Source organism: Puma concolor, chromosome D2, assembly GCF_028749965.1.
Source record: "Puma concolor isolate L17-30 chromosome D2, mPumCon1.1.hap2, whole genome shotgun sequence".
NCBI classification, from domain to species: domain Eukaryota; kingdom Metazoa; phylum Chordata; class Mammalia; order Carnivora; family Felidae; genus Puma; species Puma concolor.
The window spans coordinates 11,533,713-11,555,120 of record NC_141677.1 but is presented as its reverse complement, the minus strand read 5'-3'; the positions used below and the strand labels follow the sequence as shown (position 1 = coordinate 11,555,120).

General features: G+C 39.2%; 1 protein-coding gene across 1 annotated transcript in view; it reads left to right on the top strand.

Moving 5' to 3' along the window:
- Positions 1-21,408, top strand: part of RYR2 (ryanodine receptor 2) — a 760,386-nt gene that overhangs the window by 245,822 nt on the left and 493,156 nt on the right. The window lies entirely within an intron of this gene.

Below are 21,408 nucleotides of genomic sequence, written 5' to 3'. Positions count from 1 at the left end.
GTGTTACAGGAAATGTGGATGTTGTGTCATATGGCTTTGATTTAAATATATGCCAACTTTGTACTGACTAGTCGATTGCCTTACATGCCTTAAACACCAATAAATAGAATCAAATGATTAACGGATTAAAAAAAACCCTATAATCTCAATTAAAATTCTACTTGGAGCCTGAAGAAAAGACCTCTGCTTTTCTCTACCTTATACATAGCTGAGAGCTTCCACCATTGAATACATACTTCTTATCTCTGTAAAACTCAAGCCTGCAGATATTTAGGATTTGTAGTTTCTTGTCCTCTCAAAAGAGATATACATATTGTTTATAGCATACTGTTTGTTAAAGAATTCAAGACAAAATGTTGTGGTAAAGTTATTGCAGGAACTCTATTTAATATGGATGGTAGAAAAGATATTACCAGTCACCATGGGAAACAATTTGTAATCTTCATAATTCCAGAACTTTCCAAGTAGTTGATATGTGCTAAAAAAGTTAAGTAGCCCTCTTTGCTAAGATCAGAGCTTCCTTGTTACAATTAGAAATGTTCTTATTTAGGATTTTTCCCTCGTATTTTTAAACAGTACTGATTTCTTCGTAATGAGGTTGGTATTTTCTTCTAGAATTTTCTTAGTTTCTTATGTTTCTAATCTTTATGGAATTAATTTTGATATGAGATGGGAGAGTTTTGTATTATATTTTTTTCTTTGAATAGGCAGTATAATTGCTTGGTACAGAATTTAGAAGATACAGTGACAGTCTCCTTCCTACCTCTGACTGATAGGAGTATCGCTATATTAAAGTTCCCAAGAGTTTAATTATTTAGTAATTAAAAATATTATGTAGTCATTTGAAAATGGCTCTGTGGTTGTCCTTTTAAATTTTATTTTTATTTTTTATTTTTATTAAGTTTCTTTTATTTATTTTCAGAGAGACAGAGACAACGTGAGTGGGGAAGGAGCAGAGAGGGAGGGAGGGAGAATCCCAAGCAGGTTCTACTCTGTCAGCACGGTGTCCAATTCAGGGCTTGATCTCACAAATCATGAGATCATGACTTGAGCCCAAATCAAAACTCGAACATTCAACCAATTGAGCCATCCAGGTGCCCCTAAATTTTATTTTTAGAAGAAAACTTGTGTTTATGTGACCTGAAAACTTTATGCATTCATGGAATCAAATACACGTATGTACCTAATCCTTGCTTTTCCCCACCAGACATATAAATTAGGATAGTATTTGCAGTCATAGGGAGTGTAGAGGTTTTGTCCAGTTTTTAAAGCTGCCTCAGGGATGACTCGGATACATTTGGTGTGTGCTCTACTTATATGACTGACATATTGCTTGAGAACATAGACTCCCGAAGCCGACTCCACGTATCTTTTATCCAGCTAGATATTCATACCCCATGGCCATTTTTTCTGTGTGTGTGTAAATCTTACGCGAGGGGTAAGAGATCTGTGTTTAGGGAAAATCTTGACTTAATAGAGTGTTAGTGGTGTGGGAGGGATATAGATTGTGCCAATTCTATCTCTGTACCTATAATGGACCTCACTTTACAATACTGTTCTGAGTACAATATAATCCCTTTATAAGAAGTAGCTACAAGTACATTACATGGATGAGTCGCACTTTCAAAACATGCCCTCTCTCCTGCTTTGGCAGCGTTCATTCCTTACGGGGAAGATAATACGATGTTGAGGAAGGCATGGTGGACTGGAGGTCAGGAGACTTGGACTTGCCTCCACCCTCTTTGCATTTTGGGCACATCCCTTCATCAACTTATTTTCTTAGGTGTAAAATGCCAGTGATCGTTCATTTTCCTCATCCATCACAATTGTTTTGAGCATCACATAAAGTACCTAAAGTACGTTGACAATACGTACAGGACCACACAGATGTAAATTGCTGTTAGGGAAAGAGGAAAACTCCACTCTGCTGCGTATGTGTTCTGTCACTTGGGCTTCCTGATTCCAAGGCTATTTATTATTAGATCATTCTGTGCATCGCCAAGGTCATTTGGCTATCATCTTAGGGCTTCTTCCATTTCTATGTGTGGGGAACAGACCACGAAAGGAAAACCCAATTTTACTATTTGGTTTGCTGTGTGCCAAAACGTAAAATTTAAGACCTAGAAGTGTCCAGAATACATTGAGTACTGCTGCTAATCAATATGAGAATGACAAATACCCTAATAGAAAAAAAAAAAAAAAGATGCACAGGAATAGGGGTTTCATAGAACGGGAAGTACAGATGAACCATGATACTACAAACACATTATCAGCCGTATTAATAACTGGGGACCGGAAAATTAAAAGCACAGTAAAGTACCATTTTACAGATTGGCAGTATCGTTGTGGGCAAGAATTTGGAGTGGCAGGAATTTTTGCCCACTGCTGGCAGGAATGTATATGGGAAAACTGTAACTAGTAAACTCGAATATGTAGGAACACTGTAATTTATTTCACTCTTAGGTACATACTTCAGGAAAATGTGTGAGCACAAGGAAGCACATATAAGAATATCTGTTGTAGTATTGCTGATATGAAAATAATTGGAAATAGCATCAGAGTAAACAAATTGAGCTATAGTTATAAGCAGATTAGAGCAATAAAAAATGGATGAACAACATGTATTGCCATCAACATGGATGGATCCCAAAAATGTACTATTGCACCACCAAAAAATTATGAAAGAATATATAATACATGTTTTTAATTATTTAAAGGGCAAATGCCAGCAACCAAATTTAAACAATATATTGTGTAGGTTACAGAAATTTGTGATAATCTTATTTAAAAAAGCAAGGGAATGCTATTGGGTAAAGGTACACAGGGACCTCGAAAATCACTCATAATGTGTATTTTTTTTTTTTAGTTTTTTTATTTCAGAGAGACAGAGACAGCGTGAGTGGGGGAGGGGGGAAGAGAGAAGGAGAGAGAGAATCCCAAGCAGGTTCAGTGCTGCCAGAACAGAGCCCCACACAAGACTCAAACTCACGAAACCATGAGATCATGACCCGAGCCAAAACCAGAGTCAGCCGCTTAACCAACTGAGCCACCCAGGCGCCCCACTCATAATGCATATTTGAACCTACTTGATGGATTCATGGGTTGGGTGTTTATTTTATTTAAAACGTATTTCTTTACATATGTTCTTTTGAGGATATGCTACTTATTCAGTAAAACTATGAGGGCCTAGAAGATAATGGTGGGAGCCTAGTCTGCAGACTTTGGCCATAGAGGAAATGTTAGCAATAAATAAAAAATTTTCTTGACTATTTTACTAATGCTGCCCTCATAAATGGAGGTGGAAGTGTGTGGATGAAGACACTAATGACTCACAATTAAACCGAGGCAAGAAACTTAAAATATTTATAAGACTGGACTATGGAGTAGTCAGTTATAATCACCTATAGTAGCGGATAGGATTAAAAGCCATTTTACTAATTTTCTGGTCATCTGTTTACATCTATCAAGACTAAAATGTGGGCCTTCTGAGTTCTAACACATTGTTTCTTCTGCATCCATCATGCCTTAATATGATGATTCATTACAATAAAAATATATAATTTAATGAGTGGAGAGATAATTTTGACTTCTTTGAGATATACGGTTTTGCCCCAACACTTTCATTAACTTGAACCTAAGAAAATAGCAATCCTTTGGGAGCCATGTTGAGTTTAATTTCTCTATAGTTTTTTCCTTATGATAAGATACCATTTGTCTACTGTACTTGAATCCAGCCAGTATTTTCTTTTCTACCTTAAAAGCTTTAAAATAGGGGCGCCTGGGTGGCTCAGTTAAGTGTTTGACTTCGGTTCAGGTCATGATCTCACAGTTAGTGAGTTTGAGCCCCATGTTAGGCTCTGTGCTGACAGCTCAGAGCCCGGAACCTGCTTCAGATTCTGTGTCTCCCTCTTTCTCTGCCCCCTCCCCTGCTCATGTTGTGTCTCACTGTGTCTCCAAAAATAAATAATAAAAAATTTTTTTAAGCTTTAGACTAATAACATTATTATTACTTGTTGCATCACTTGGTATATCGGGAGTTCTATATTCTTTCACTTAGTGTTTACATCTTGAGGAAGCATCCGAAGTTCAGAGGGTTTTGGTGATTTACCCAAGATCCCACAGTAGCTGAGTTGAAGAGCTAGAATTCTAATCCAGTTCTAACTACAACACAATGAATTGTCTTTAGCAGGAACTAAATGGTCAACTCAACAGTGAATGTATCTTGTGTTCTTCAGTGGAAAAGCAATGTGGAATGCTGGTCTAGATTTTCATAGTGTGATGGTGACAAGGTCACATGGAACAGAGGTAGAACTTCCACAGAAATTCTGAAATTGCAGTCATGAATATGTTCAATATGATTTTAGTTTCTGTGTATATTTATTGGTTTATTTACTTATAGAACTTTGTCATCTACCTTATTTATTAAGCTCATTTGTCCTTTGTTCCTGTTTTCCATCTGGGAGCATTCTGTCAAATTTCATGGCTCCTGAAATATTGCGTGCTTTAACCCTAGAGTCTGCTTTGTTCCTTCTGATATTTATACACATTCTGAGAACTCCTGATCCCAGTACTATATACAGTGTAATACCACATTATATATTATATGTAATATATAATATTTGAAAATAATATATGTATAATGTAACATAAATAGATATATTTGCAAGTTATATTTGTACTATTAATAGTTACGTTGAAGTATGAGCCTTCCGTCAGCTGTACTGTCTGTTCAGTATTACTTGTCCCTTATTGTGGTCTGTAGAATAATAGACTTTTACTACTATCTCTGGTAGTGGTCTCCACTCTAAAATGTTGCCTCTGGGAGGTACAGGCAATTCAGTGGGTGTGGGAAGATAATATAACATGTTTTTGTATTATTTTTATTCAAAAACAAGAAAGAAACCAGATTTTATCAACAAACATGGCACAGTTTGAAAGTCTTGCAAGATTAATCCTGAAGATGAACAAGAGTTCCACAGTTAGGATTTGTTTGATTTTAGTGAATCATAACACAGTATCAGTTTAGTAGTTACCTATCTTATACGAGTTCCTAGATGAATTGGCTTAATAAATCTAGGGAAGCAAAAATAAGATAAAAACAGAGAGGGAGGGATGCCGGGGTGACTCAGTCGGCTAAGTGTCCAACTTTGGCTCAGGTCGTGATCTCACTACTTGTGAGTTCGAGCCCTGCATTGGGCTCTGTGCAGACAGCTCAGAGCCTGGAGCCTGCTTCGGATTCTGTGTCTCCCTGTCTTTCTGCCCCTCCCCCGCTCATGCTCTGTCTCTCTCTGTCTCTCTCAAAAATAAACGTTAAAAAAATTAAAGAAAAAAACAGGGAGACAAACCTTAAATACAGGGAAGGTGGGTGGGGCATGGGCGAACTGGGGGATGGGCATCCAGAAGGGCACTTGTTGGGATGAGCACTGGGCATTCTATGTGATGAATCACTAAATTCTATTCCTGAAATCATTAATAAAATAAATAAATGTCAGATGCTTATAGCAGCAACAGGCACAGAGTAGGGGCCGGCTGAGTGTTAGCCATGATGATTATTTATTATAATTACTATTAAATATCCTAGTTCTATCTAAATTAGCTCAAAAAGTGAACAGTTGTCGTTTCGATATTCTGTAGAATACAAATTGAAAACTGTCCTTGCAATGTAGGCACAAATAAAAAGATGGAAATAAGAGTTGGTATTTTCACTTCCACAAACTCTTTAGCTTCCACAAACTCTTTGCCAGCTAGCTGTATTATGAGGTACAACAACAGTGATTAGATCTGATAAGAAAACGGTCAAAAACACTCAAGTCTATCAGAACATTTATTTAAAAAAATTTTTTTTCAACGTTTATTTATTTTTGGGACAGAGAGAGACAGAGCATGAACAGGGGAGGGGCAGAGAGAGAGGGAGACACAGAATCGGAAACAGGCTCCAGGCTCTGAGCCATCAGCCCAGAGCCCGACGCGGGGCTCGAACTCACGGAGTGCGAGATGGTGACCTGGCTGAAGTCGGACGCTTAACCGACTGCGCCACCCAGGCGCCCCCAGAACATTTATTTTAATTACAAATCTTACCCTATGGTTTACTTGTTCCTTGAGCCATATAAACTAGTCAGAGTGTAGAGTCATCAGAGTGAGACTTTTCAGAACTGAACTATTTATTTAAAGATTTTTTTAATGTTTATTTTTGAGAGAGAGAGAGAGAGCGAGAGAGAGAGCACACGCAAGTGAGAGAGGGGCAGAGAGAAAGGGAGAGAGAGAATCTGAAGCAGGCTCCAGGCTCCGAGCTGTCAGCACAGAGCCCAAAACAGGTCCTGAACCCACAGACTGCAAGTTCATGACCTGAGCCAAAGTCAGACAAACTTCAACTGACTGAGCCACCCAGGCACCCCTCTTTTTCAGCTTTAAAAGCCTTTAAACAAATTACTTTTGAGATTAAACTTCACTTGAAACCAGCCTTTCATAGTATTGTATTACAAATTTTTAATCCATGATTTAAAAAACCATGAACCATATTCAGCCGTAATTTGTTCTGTTCAAGTAAAGTAAGTTATAGAAAATGTTTTAGCTTGATTTGTAATATTTTATAATGTATATTAGTACTGGAGTTCAGATGTATGTTGAAAACAGTATTTTAATACGTTCTGTTTTGTAATTTATGTTCAAAATATTTGCTTATGGAGTTTGTGGTAGGCTCCATTGATGCCACAGGTACCTGGGTCCTTATCCCTGTAACCTGTAAAGGTATTATATGGCAAAGGGGATTTTACAGATGTGGCTAAACTGAGCATCTTGACATGAGGAGATTGTCCTGGATTAGTTGGGTAAGTTCTGATTGGAATTAGAAGTATCCTTCTAAGAGGGAGGGTCAGAGAGATTTGACTATGGAATGGGAGAAGAGGTTGTGGTGAATGAAGATTGGTATTGGAAGGATATGCTTTGAAGGTGAAGTCAAGGAATACAGGTGATGTGTAGCCCCCGAAAAAGGCAGGGAACCCTCCCTTCGGTGCCAGGAATACAACTTTGCTCATATGTGTTTGTTTTTTTTTTAATGTTTAGTTTTGAGAGAGAGAAAGAGCACGAACAGGGAAAGGGTGGAGGGAGAGAGAGAGACAGAATCTGAAGCAGGCTCCAGGCTCAGAGCTGTCAGTACAGAGCCTGATGCAGGGCTCGAACTCATGAACTATGAGATCATGACCTGAGCTGAAGTCAGATGCTTAACTGACTGAGCCACCCAGGCACCCCCACCGTTGCTCGGATCTTGATGTTAGCCTAATGAAACAGATTTCAGGCTTCTGACCTCTATAGCTGGAAGAGGTTAAGTTTGTGTTGCTACTGAATTCGTAGTAATTGGTTAAGCAACATTAGGGAAGTCATACAGGGTATACAGTGAGAGAGGTTTGGAGACCAGTAATCTCTACTCCAGTTTCCAACTTGATGAAATGCTCTTGCTTGAGGTTACAGAAATTAGGTGTTTTACACCATCGCGTTTTAATTCATTTTTCTTCCTTCAATGGCTTCATATTGTTGATTTTTATGAGATCCCGATATTCCACTTTTAACACAATTTTCAGAAGTTCTTTTGAGAGGTGTCTGGGTGGCTCAGTTGGTTGAGCATCCAACTCTTGATTTCAGCTCAGGTCATGATCCTGAGGTAGTGGGATCGAACCCTGCATCTGGCTCTGTGCTGAGTGTGAAGTCTGCTTAAGATTCTCTCCCTCTCTCCTCCTGAACTTTTTTAAAAAGTTTAGTTCTTTTGAAAGATGATAATGAATAATTTAATAGGAAAAACCAAATTTAAAAATCAAATTGAGAAAGCAAAAATGTATTTCATATTTCAGCATGAATTTCCAAAGGCAAAAATATGTTCAAACAGGCATCCTGGAAAAATAAATCTTAGTTTAAGGAGCTGAGTTTTTACACTGTTTTTTGAAATGTGTTCATGGCTAAAGTTATATATGTAAAAAGGAGTGCTAGCTTTGCGGGTGCTCAGATTCCCAATTTGAATTTGAGTATTCTGTGATAATTGAATTGTTAGTCTATTGAGCATGCATCAATTCAGTGTGAGCTGTTTAAGTTGGTTAGTGTTTCAGGCGTATCATAGACTGGAAAGGTTTGAGTAGTTTCACGCTTAAAGATGAGAATGTTTTCTTCAACAGAGATGGAGACTTTCCTCAAGTCCTGATAAATTATGTGCTTACTTTTCACTGGTGATTATGGCCTGGTGCTCTGCAGGAAATGAGATCAGTCTAACGAAGATGTATTTCAGCAGGCACCGAAAACTTAACTAGATCATTCATTCTTTAAGCAATTATGGGTATAAACATAAAGTGTGGTTAATGGGGGTGAAATTAATATAAACTGGGATTAGCTTGTAGAAAATAGATGGATGGTTATTTTAATGGACGTTTTTATCATTAAATCTTTTTACTAGGATTAAACGTGTCATCATTCGTTCAATTTTATTATGTCATTTGCCAAACAAAAGATTTACAAGTGTGTAATTTTATCACCAAAGAATTTACTTCTGTAAAGATCCAACAAATTTTTCAGGTTAGTAACCTACCTATGAATGGAGTAGGTGTGTATGAATCCATCTAATTTCCTGCAATAAAGGGTCCTGAAATAACGTAACTAAATTCTGTGCAGAAAATGTTGATTTTTTAAGTGTTCTTCAGTCTTAAAACATTATTTTTAAAATCAGCATGAATTAGAATTTTTAAGGCTTCACAGAAATGTTAGATTTTGCATTGTTTTAACATATTTACCTTGGAAAGATCACATCTACCTTATTGAAAAATCTTTAGTTAAAAATTTAAAAGTAATATAATTTAAAAATATTTCTAGGGCTTATTTATAATTTTTTTTCCGGTGGTTCATTTGCAATGAGATGGTATATGTATCACAGAATTGTTTTTCTTTAATGGGCCTTGCCCATGGAGCACAGACAGTACTATTCAGACATTTCAACAAGATATATCACAAGTAAAGCATAGTGGAGGGTAAGGAAGTCTCTAGGTTACTAAAAAGTGAGAAAAGATGTGTTGCATACAAATATGCATCATACAAGGCAGTTTGAGTCAGAAGGAAATGCTGCACGGATGTACTACTTGAGCTTGGCATTGAAGGATGAGTAGAAATTGGACAAAGGACAAAGATGGGAATAGGAAATAGGTTTATGAAGAGTAGAGAGTTATCCAATGTAGCCCAATCATAGTAAGCATTAAATATAGGCTGGAAACTTAGGTTGGATCTAGAATATGGACACCAGGCAGGGAGCTTGGATGTAATTTACTAGGCAGTGGGATTTACCCCCTAGTTTTATTGAGGTTGTAATTGACAAATTAAAATTGTATATATTTAAGGTATAAAATATATACGTATAAATATATATATATATATATACACATATATATCTCACATACATGCACATACACACATTGTGAAATAATTACCACAGTCAAGCCGTTTAACACGTCTCTCACCTCTCACAGTTAAAATTGTTTTTTATGTGGTGTGAACCCTTAAGATGAACTCTCAGCAAATTTCAAACAGGCAATACAGTATTGTTAGTAGCAGTTACTGTGCTATACATTAGATCTGCAGAATTATTCATCTTGCAAGACTGAAATGTGGTGCCCCTTGACCAACACCTCCCCATTTCCCCCTTTTCCCTAGCCCCCAGCCAGTCATTCTGCTACATGCTTCTGTGGGTTTGACGATTAGAGATTTTACCCGTAAATGAAATCATGCAGTATTTGTCTGAATCCAACTGATTTCACGTGACATAATGCCAGGTTCACTGATGTTGTCACAAACCACAGGATTTCCTTCCCTTAAAAAAAATATTTTATCAAAATTATTTTTGATAGAGAGTGACAGTGCACGAGCAAGTGGGGAAGGGGCAGAGAGACAGAGAGAGAGAGAGAGAGAGAGAGGGAGAGAGAGAGAATTCCAAGCAGGCTCCAAGCTGTCACTGCAGAGTCCAATGTGGGGCTCACACCCACAAACCGTGAGATCGTGACCTGCGTGGAAACCAAGAGTTGGACACTTAACCGACTGAGCCACCCAGGTGCTTCCCTTTTTTTTAAAGGCTGAATAATATTCCTCTGTTATTCCTCTGTTTGTATTTTATATATTATTAATTTTTTATTCAAGTATAATTTATAATATCCATCCCAATAATAATATTCTATTTTGTGTGTGTGTATGTATATACATCATATTTTCCTTGAAAAATATACAGGGAATGGTTACTTTGATTTTTTGTCATTTTATTTTTTGTTTTATGCCTCCTCTTTTTTGTTGTTGTTTTTGTTCTTTTGTTCCTTAGTCATTTCCTTCTTTTGTGTAAAATGGTTAGTATGCCATTTTGAAACGTCTTTTGCTTATTTTTTGCTATGTATTTGTTTTTTAATTTTTTTTTTAACGTTTATTTATTTTTGAGACAGAGACAAAGCATGAACGGGGGAGGGTCAGAGAGAGAGGGAGACACAGAATCTGAAACAGGCTCCAGGCTCTGAGCGGTCAGCACAGAGCCCGACGCGGGGCTCGAACTCACGGACCGCGAGATCATGACCTGAGCTGAAGTCGGACGCTCAACCGACTGAGCCACCCAGGCGCCCCTGCTATGTATTTTTTGAGTCATGTTCTTAGTAGTTACTCTAGGAATTGAAATATGCATTATTTTAATTTATTGTAACTCATCAATGTAACTTCACAACATACTTAAGGTTAATAATAATTCCAGTAAAATAAAGAAACTTTGTTTCACATAGCTCCATTCTTTTTGTACTATTTTAAAATCACATATGAGGGGCGCCTGGGTGGCTCAGTCGGTTAAGCGGCCGACTTCGGCTCAGGTCATGTTCTCACTGTCCGTGAGTTCGAGCCCCGCATCAGGCTCTGTGCTGACAGCTCGGAGCCTGGAGCCTGCTTCCGATTCTGTGTCTCCCTCTCTCTGACCCTCCGCTGTTCATGCTCTGTCTCTCTCGGTCTCAAAAATAAATAAACGTTAAAAAAAATTAAAAAAAATAAATAAAATCATATATGAGTGTCATAAATCCAATTATACAGTTTTATAACTGTTTCTTTATATAAGCTTATGTCTTTTTCCACCTTTAATGAGGTATAATTGACATAACACTGTTGTGTAAATTTAAGGTGTACAGGATGTTGATTTGATACACTTATATATTGCAAAAAGATTGCCACCATAGCATTACCTAACACCTGCATCACATCACATAATTACCCTTACGTTTTTGCGGTGAGAACATTTAAGATCATCTCTCTTAGCAACTTCCAAGTATATAATGCAGCATTATTAACTATAATCACTGTGCTGTAGATTCGAGCCTCAGAATTTATTCATCTTAAACTGGAAGTTTGTACTCATTGATCAGTGTATTATCTTTTCCCCACCCCCTTGTCCCTGGTAAGCACCATTCTGGTCTCTGAGTTTGGCTTTTTTAGATTCTACATATAAGTGAGACGCCGTATTTGTCTTTGTCTGTTTGACTTAGCTCACTTAGCATAAGGCCTCAGGTTCAATCCGTGTTGTTGCAAATGGCAGGATTTCCTTCTTTCTTACGGCTGAATAATGCTGCATTGTGTCTGCCCCACATCTTCCTTATCCATCCATTCATCGATAAACACTTAGATTGTCCCCATATCTTAAATATCTTGATAAATGCTGCAATGAATATGGGAGTGCAGATCCTGTTTTCATTTCTGTTGCATATACACCCAGAAGTGGAATTGCTGGATTGTAGGGGATTTCTATTTTTAATTTTTTGAGAAATCTCCATACTCTTTTTCATAGTGGCTGCACCAATTTATGTTTCCATCACATGTAAACATATTCCCTTTTCTCCACAATGTTGCCAATATTTGTTATTTCCTGTCTTCTTCATAATAACCATTCTATCAGGTGTGAGGTGATATCTCATTATGGTTTTTATTTGCATTTTCCTGACAGTGGTGTAGAACACCTCTTTATGTACCTTTTGGCCATTTGAATGTGTTCTTTGGAAAAGTATTCAAGTCCTCTTACCCATTTTTCTTAAAATTTTTTTTTCAATGTTTGTATTTATTTTTGAGACAGAGACAGAGCATGAACGGGGGAGGGGCAGAGAGAGAGAGGGGGACACAGAATCCGAAGCAGGCTCCAGGCCCTGAGCCGTCAGCCCAGAGCCCGACACGGGGCTTGAACTTGTCAACCGCAAGATCGTGCCCTGAGCCGAAGTCGGCGCTTAACCGACTGAGCCACCCAGGTGCCCCTCGTCCATTTTTAAATTGGATTGTTTGTTTGCTGTTGAGTTGTATGTGTTCTTCATACATTTTGGGTATAAATCCCTTATCAGATAAATGTTTTGTCTTTTCATTTTGTTGATGGTTTCCTTTGATGTGTAGAAGCATTTTAGTTTGATGTAGCCCCATTTGTTTTTACTTTTGTTGCCTTTGCTTCTGGTGTCAAATCCAAAATCTCATCACCAAGACTGATGTCAGGTTTTCTTCTAGGAGTATTCTGGTCTCAGGTCTTGCCTTCATGGATTTAATACATTTTGAGTTAGTTTTTGTGTGTGGTGCAAGAGGGTGGTCCAGTTACATTCTTTTACATGTGGCCATCTGATTTTCCCTATATAGCTTATTGTTTACCCATTGTATGTTCTTGGCTCCATTGCTGTAAATTAATTGACTATATATGCATAGGCTTATTTCTGGGTCTCTGTTCCATTCTATTGACCTACGTGCCTTTTTTTTTTTTTTTTTTAATGCCAATCCTATCCTGCTTTGATTAGTACCTTTGTCATCTAGTTTGAAACCAGGAAGCACGATGCCTCCAGCTTCGTTATTCTTTCTCCAGATTGCTTTGGCTTTTTGGGGTCTTTTGTGGTTCCATACAAATTTTACGATTGTTTGCTCTCTTTCTGTGAAAAATGCCATTGGAATTGTGTGCCCAACGTGGGATTGGATCCCACAACCCGTGAGATCATGATCTGAGTGGAAACCAAGAATCAGATGCTTAAACGACTGAGCCACCCAGGTGCCCCAGAAGAACACATTCTGATTTCCCCATTTCAAGGTTGTGTTACTTTTCTGCGTTTGGCTTTTCTTTTTTTAGGAACTTGCCTGGACTGAATCTGGGTAATATGTTTCCTCCGTGGTGTTTTAACACTGATGTCAGTGCTCAAATTTTTCTTTTCATTCTTATTTTTATTTCAGCCTGGATTCCTGTAGGTTGCCCTGTTCGTGTGTAGCATTGAGTTAGGGCAATGGTTGCACATGCATACTTTGAACAGTAAGGTTTCTGTCCTCAGCACGTGGACTTGTGTGTGGGTGGAGAAGTGCGTGCGAAGTTCAGGCCATTTGAACCCTGCTTCAGATTTACTTTCTGCTGGGTCCTTTGTGTGTCTTTGTGCGCGCACTACGCAGGGTTAGCCAGGAGTCTCTGAAGAGCTTGGGACTATTTTGCATGCTGGCAACCTCACTCAGGAATGTATGGAGTCAGACTAGAAGGGCTGTTGGGTCTTCCTGGAAAGGGTCACTTTCACAGACAACGTAGGGTACGTGACATCTGCTCCAAATCAGATGAGCTGTGATGTGGCACAGCTTCTCGTCCTTACAGAGGACAGATGCTTGGGCCACACATTGTTTTTGTTTTAGTTATCAGTGTATACTTGCTATCGTGACAATGCCACATGCTTTCTACATATGTGATGAACATGTGTGTATTTTGCTAATCCTTAAGAATATCTCTTTGGTGCAGAGTGAAACTTTGCTCCAAAATAGTTTATGGTGAATTTCTTCTTGTGCTTGTGTATTCATCCATTTACTTATGTATTTACTCCAGCTGTAAACTCTGAATTTAGTGGGGACCCTAGAGTTTTTTAATGGATTTCTCAAATTGGAGCCCAACTTCCTGGAACATCATTGTGTATTTATAGGACTAGAAACTATATGCTTTAAATTCGAATAACATAGTGGGCCACTACCTAGAGTCTGGAGAGTTAGGCTTTGATAAAGATTGTGACTGATAGGTGTTTGACTTAGCAGTGTTTAGAAGTAGGGGGCTATATCCAGTGAACCCTTAACAGCATGTATGGTTTTTAAGATACCTTCATATTGAGTCTTAATTCATAGCGGAAATCTCTCTTTTGGTTTCTTTTTGAGTGTTTTGCTTTCAAAATATCATGTACTTGTGTTCTGCCCAACTATGGCTCCCACTCAAGATGTGAGAGCAGATTCGACCTGAGATCATATTCCTGGGTGTTATTAGAATGGGAGAGGTAATGTGTGATGGAATGTCAAACTAGTGTACCTCTCTATTTGCACTGACGCCTTTGAGTCATCTGAATGTTAAAGTAATTGTACAAATAAGATAGATTGGCGTATCTACTTAATATTGTGTTTAAAGGACATTGTATAAAAAGATATGTGCCAGTGGGTGAAATGAACGCCCGAGCAAATCATATGAAACCCTATGAAGTCATTTGGGGTTTTCATGATAAACTGCTGAATCGGTAGAGCTATGGCTCTTTGTAATGGTGATTTACACTAATTACCAGTCATTTAAACCTCCTAAAAGATCCTTCTCCACGTGGACCCATGTTGTCAAGAACGCCAAGTGGAATGGCTTGAGTTTTTCTGAAGAGATTCAAAGCCTTTAGATCCCGGGAAACCCAGACATAATCAGTTTTATCTGTTACGATCGCATTTAGCCTTGTCTATTACAAAGCTGAAAATGAGTTTACATAGGATAAATGTTTCTTTCTCTAAGGCAATTGCATGTTAATCTTTGGTGCAAAGTGGGATGAAGGGAAAAAGAATATGACAAGAAAAACTACCCAGACCTGTGAACTCTCATAGAAAGGTGTGAAAGTCTTGTAATAACCACATCGGCAGGCTGGGGATATAGTGAAGTGTTATGATTGGAGTTTTGAAGACATATAAAGAGGAAAAAGTGAACCAGGATTTTTCTTATGTCCTGCTTGATAATACCTTTTACAGTACTTCATGTAAGTCAATGGGATACAACACCATAATTTTATTGGAATGGTGGAATGTGTAAACATTTTAAAGAATATTATTCCCCATCTGGTAGGTGAAATTTTGTCTGTTTCCTGTTTCTACTTGGCAGCTTAAAAAAAAAAAACAACTTTATTTTTTGGAGAAGATACATTTTGGTACCTCCATAGTTCATGGAGAAGTTGACCCTCCGTGGTTACAGTCCCTTGCCAAAGGCCACTCAGCAGATGGGTAGCTGAGCAAAAACAAATCTGTCTCAACTTCAGACCATCTGCTCCACTCTAAAATATACTGTCTTCACATTTCTTGATAGAACATTGGTTCTTCTCTTAATTTACATCTCTGTGATTCTGAGCTTTCTATCTGATTTAGGTTTTTCTTAAATTAGGCAGATAAAAATGATATTTTATTGGCACTTTTCGGTTTATAATGCACTGATCTTATTTGAACCTCAGAACAATTCTCTGAAATATGAAAAGCATTTTGCCACTTACACAGATGGGAGAGCTCAGACTGATTTACCTACAGTCCCTTGGCTAGCTATGCCCTGGGTCTGAGCGCCATGTCCTCTGATACACTGTCTTGCTCTTTTTCTTATGCTGTCAAACTGCCATGAGCTAACATCTCATTGATTTTCAAAATACATTTTGTGATATCTGAGTTACCCCACAGGTTATGTGGAGCACACTTGGAAGTCACTGCATAAAGCTGAAACAACCTGTCTTTGTATCAGGAGCACTGAAACAGAAGCAAAAGTAGAGATCTGTCATTTGGGCTATGACTACCTACATCCCTGTAGGCAGAAACACTTGGAATCAGAGGTTGAGGACAACTCATTGAACAGTGAACACTGTGTGTTGTAAGCTACCATATCAAGCTGGTCAAGCGGTGGCTGGGAGGGTGAGGGTCCAAGTTGAGTAACCGTGTTACACGGCAGAGAACTTGAACCAGTCTTCAGAAGGAATATGATACATGTAGATTCTCTAGCAGTCTTGGAGGAGCCTATATGGATAGGTTCATAGACAATGATCTCTAAGACATATTAGTAATTTATTTATTTATTTATTTTTTCAACGTTTATTTATTTTTGGGACAGAGAGAGACAGAGCATGAACGGGGGAGGGGCAGAGAGAGAGGGAGACACAGAATCGGAAACAGGCTCCAGGCTCCGAGCCATCAGCCCAGAGCCTGACGCGGGGCTCGAACTCACGGACCGCGAGATCGTGACCTGGCTGAAGTCGGACGCTCAACCGACTGCGCCACCCAGGCGCCCCCATATTAGTAATTTAAAATACGTAATTTGGACAAAGGGAGCCCGTTAATGGGAAAAGCCATTCTGTACGCTTCTATGTGAGCATATGTGTAAGTGCACAACAAAAGACCTGGAAAGGGGCACAGCCAAAAGGTCATCAAGCTCCATGTGATGACACCTGGGAGGAAGGATAAGGGAGAATGAGTATAATTAAATTTGGGAAGAGAGAGCTCTCAGTTTTTTAGTATTGTTTGAATTTTCAATAAGGAAAAGGTTTTCATATGTAATTCTATTTATGTGTGATTCAAAAACATGAAATAGTTTTCATAAGTGGAGACCTGGAAATGGATATTTTAGGCTAAAGGAGGAAAAGCATGAGCAGGGGTATGAGGATGCTAAAATGGAGTGATTAAGGGGCTCCTGGGTGGCTCAGTCATTTAAAGCGTTCGACCTTGGCTCAGGTCACGATCTCACGGCTCGTGAGTTCCACGCCTGCATCAGGCTCTGTGCTGACAGTTCAGAGCCTGGAGCCTGCTTCAGATTCTGTGTCTCCCTCTCTCTGCCGCTCCCCTGCTCACACTCTGTCTCTTTCAAAAATAAATAACAAAACCTTAAATTTTTTTTTTAAAAAAATGGAGTGGTTAGTTGCTATGCAGTTTTTATACAGCAGTAAGAGATGAGCTGTGACTTATGTAGTCCCAAATAACCGGTTGCAGTTCAGTTAAGGTAATGGCATGTTTCAATAGGTTTTTTAAGTGGGTTAGGCAGATATATCTGTGGAAGCCAAATGGTTTGATGGGTACCTCAGTTGGAAACCTAATTGATTTCACACAGACTCTCCAGTGCCAACAAAGCCAGATGCCGTATGTGGTTATTCTGGAGAATTTTCTTCCCTTAAGGCCAGGTAGCTGTTAGGCAGAGGAGAACAGCGACCAATTTGTATTTTAAAAAGAAGAAAAGATACCCATCCATGCTGCTAGCTTAAGGTTTGTTATTCTTGTGAACGTACACATATCCTCATCGAATTGGGGTTGTCTCTACGTGAAGAGTATTGCTAACCTTTCGCCTGCCCGCTTGGGGTACTGTTCTGGGCAGCCCAGGTAGACATTCAGACAGAAGCACTTTCTCTGAGTTGATTTCGCATGGAAAAGAAATGTGTGTGTGATGTGTAAGAGGTAGACAGACGTACATGCTGTGCTGTCCTCCTTAGTGTTACATTCTGACGTGGTCTCTTTCGAAGTCCTTATAATGGAAAGCATACAACATAAGGGTGGCTTCCACGATTTAGGAGCACACTCATTGTAAGGACAGCAGAGTAGAGTCCCTTGTTTCAAAATATTTACTTACTTTGGGGAGAACGCAAGTCGGGGAGGGGCAGAGGTGGGGGCAGAGGATCCAAAGTGGGCTCCATGCTGACAGCAGCGAGCCCGACGCGGGGCTCCAGCTCAGGAACCACGAGATCATGACCTGAGCTGAAGTTGGATGCTCAACCGACTGAGCCACCCAGGTCCCCTGTGAAGTTTTCTCATATTGCAGTTTGAAAACTCAGATTTCTTGGTAACAGGACTTTAAAACATAAGAGATGGAGGACAAGATGATAGCTTGCAGATGTTTGTGGGTTGAGACTCTCACGCCTGAGGTTTCTAGAACGTAATACTTTATTTCTTGTGCCTGCTGTTAGGAGTCACTTTGATTTCCGGCCATTTAGTTGGTTTGTAACTAAAGAACAAGACCCTTTATTTTTCACTGACTTAACTTTATTTTTGGGAAGTGGGAACAAAGGCTTACCATAAATACTATGTTATGGTTTAGCTATAAAACATTCAAGGTTATTTGAAGAAACATTCATCTACATTAAGGAATACTTTTGGTGGTTCAGTTAAATTTTCTTTTTACATTTATTTATTTTTGAGGGACACAGAGAGATAGAGCACAAGCGGGGGAGGGGCAGAGAGAGAAGGGAAGACACAGAAACAGAGGCAGGCTCCAGGCTCTGAGCTGTCAGCACAGAGCCCGACGCGGGGCTCAAACTCACAAACCGCGAGATCGTGACCTGAGCTGAAGCCAGATGCTTAACTGACCGAGCCACCCAGGCGCCCCTTGGTGGTTCACAAGTTTGGGCACCTGGGTAGATCAGTCAGTTAAGCAGCCAGCTTCGCTCAGGTCATGATCTCACGGCTTGTGGGTTCGAGCCCCGTATCAGCCTCTGCGATGACAATGCAGAGCCTGCGTGGGATTCTCTCTCTCCCTCCCTCTCTGCCTCTCTTCCACTCACACTCTTTTTCTCTGTCTCAAAATAAAATAAACTTTAAAAAATAAAAATAAAAGATAACAAGTTATAGTAATGATTCTGTTGCGTAAAGTAACCAGATGATTTTTCCTCAGAACGAAACAAACATGATACTACAGAGCTTTGATTTGTATCGTTTCACATTTTTGTGAAAGGGGTAAACAATATTTTCTTCTCAGCTTTTCTATTACATCTATGTGTATTTTGAGGAGGAGAGGGGCAAAGAGAGTGAGAGAGGGAGAAGAGAAAGATGGGTCGGAAGAAAGTGGGTTGAGTCTGAGAGAGAACTGCTTTTGTGGATTGTCTGTTCCTTTACTCCTGCTAACTCCTACTGTCTAGAAAAACATGTGTAACAGGCATGTCATGCTGTGGCAAGATGAAGTTAGTGTGGCAAGTTAACACATTCCAAATTCATGTTTTTTTCAAGGGTCTTTAAAATAAATGCAAGCTGTTGTAGTGATCCATACTTTTAACATTTTGATCAAATGAAGCATGAAACAATTTAATAAATACATCCAGCATATAAACTTTTGAATGTTACCAGAAACTACCTTTTCTTGAAAATACTAGAACATTTTGGATATTATGAACAGGTGCATAATTAATGATTTTTTAAGTGTCTTTATTTTGAGAGAGAGGGCATGAGTGGGGCAGAGAGGGAGGGAGAGAGAGAGAGAGAGAGAGAGAGAGAGAGAGAAAGAGAAAGAGATAGGGAGGGAGAGAGAGAGAATCCCAAGTAGGGATTCTCTGACTGTGCAGAACCTGATGCAGGGCTTGACTCACACTATGAGATCATGACATGAGATGAAGTTAGACACTTAGCCGATGGAGCCACCCAGGCACCCCTGATTTGTGATTTCAAACACTGTTTCTCCAAAGCAGACTCCATCCAAGAGTCAGCTTTAATGGTACTCCTGAGTGCCACAGAGAGAAAGGACAGTATACAAAACTAATGACCATGGCTCCCTTATTTTGAGCTCTTGTTCTGTTCTTGACATTGTGATAAGCCTTTTTACTTACTTCTGTTTCACAGGAACTCCGTGGGGATGATGTAGTTGTTATAATTCCTAAACCATTTTCCAGGGAAGGAAACCAAAGATTAGAAAAGTTAGCAGCTAGTAAGTAGTGAGGCCAGGATTATTGCTTAGGTGACTGTGTATAGAATCCAAGCTCTTAACTGTTTTAATATAGTCATTCTAAAGCAACTAATGGATGTGGGTCTGAAATCAGTCCAATGGTACATTGGGAATAGTTCTTGTAGATTCCTGAGAGCTATGTGTTACATATTTAGGAATTTTATGAGCTGATTTATAAACTTTGACTTCGAGATCAGCAATTATTAAAGTATTTGTGTCACAGAAATGGGCAAATGCTACCCATCAAGGTGTTTTTTTCCCCCTGAGAAATTGGTTTACTAGCACACTATTTAATAACATGGTAGTCTACCCGCCCTGTTGGTATAGCTTCCAAACTCTCACAATTAAATGGATAGGAATGGAATAAATGCTTTGAGTAACAGATTTTTTCCCCCATTGGCCTTTGTCTCGGTCCGATAAATTGCAGTTAATATAGTTAGACCCGAGAAAGTTAAATTTAAAAGAATTTTTCCTAATGTCATCGTAAAAGAGAAGTTCTTGCCTAGGCTCTAGTCTTTCATCTGGGGGTTTTGGAAAGGGAGCCCTTGTCCAGCTGACCGCAGACTGTGAAAGCAGCAGCTATGCCCAGATCTGGGTGTTTGCTTTGATGACCACTTGAGGTAGTCTGAGAAGGAATGGAAGGAAATTTGGGGGCATCAGAAGCCCTGAGTAGGAGAATAGAGGAATCCAACAAAGGGAATTTCATTGAAAAAGAACAGTTGGGATGAGCACTGGGTGTTGTAGGGAAACCAATTCGACAATAAATTTCATATTACACAAAGGAAAAATAAAGAACAGGGGTATGTGGGTGAGTCAGTCAGTTAAGCATCTGACTCTTGATTTCGGCTCAGGCCATGATCTCACAGTTCACGGGATTGGGCCCCATGTCAGGCTCTAGGCAAACAGTGTGGAGCCTGCTTGGGATTCTCTTTCTTTCCCTCTCTCTCTACCCCTCCCCTACTGTGTCTTTCTTTCTCTCTCTCAAAAATGAATAAATAATCTTAAAAGAAGATAAGTAACAGGGAGGCCTGGGTGGCTCAGTTGGTTTAGTGTCCAACTTTGGCTCAGGTCATGATCTCACGGTTCATGAGTTTGAGCCCCTCATTGGGCTCTCTGCTGTGAGTGCAGACCCCACTTTGGATCCTCTGTTTCTCTTTCTCTCTCTCTGCCTCTCTCTTTCTCTCTCTCAAAAATAGATTAACATTAAAAAAAAAAAGATTTAGGGAGGAAGGAAGGAAAGATAGATAGATACATACATACATATATACATACATGGGTGCCAGGAAGGTTTGTGGGGTATGAGTAACCTTAGTGACCGAGATTGTATGTTCATTTCATCCACAAAAGAATTTTAGTTCTGGAACCCTGGTTCTCCATTTTCCTTGAAACCATCAAGTATCATTCTCTGATGATAAGAATCATTTTAATGGTAGTGATTCAATTTAATAAATATTTAGACATGAAAAATTGTAATTTTGATTCATTACATCAAGTTAGAATTGTCTTCCTAATGTTCGTTTTGTGAAGAAGACATTGTGTCACCTGCATGTACTGTTTAATGTATTCATAATGGTCTTCTGTTAGGAAAATCCTCCTTTGAGCCTCTTCCCAGACCCGGTTGGATTGCCCACTGGATCCTGCTTATCTAAAGCAAAAAGCATTCATGAACTATAATATACTTGCTCCTGATTGGGATA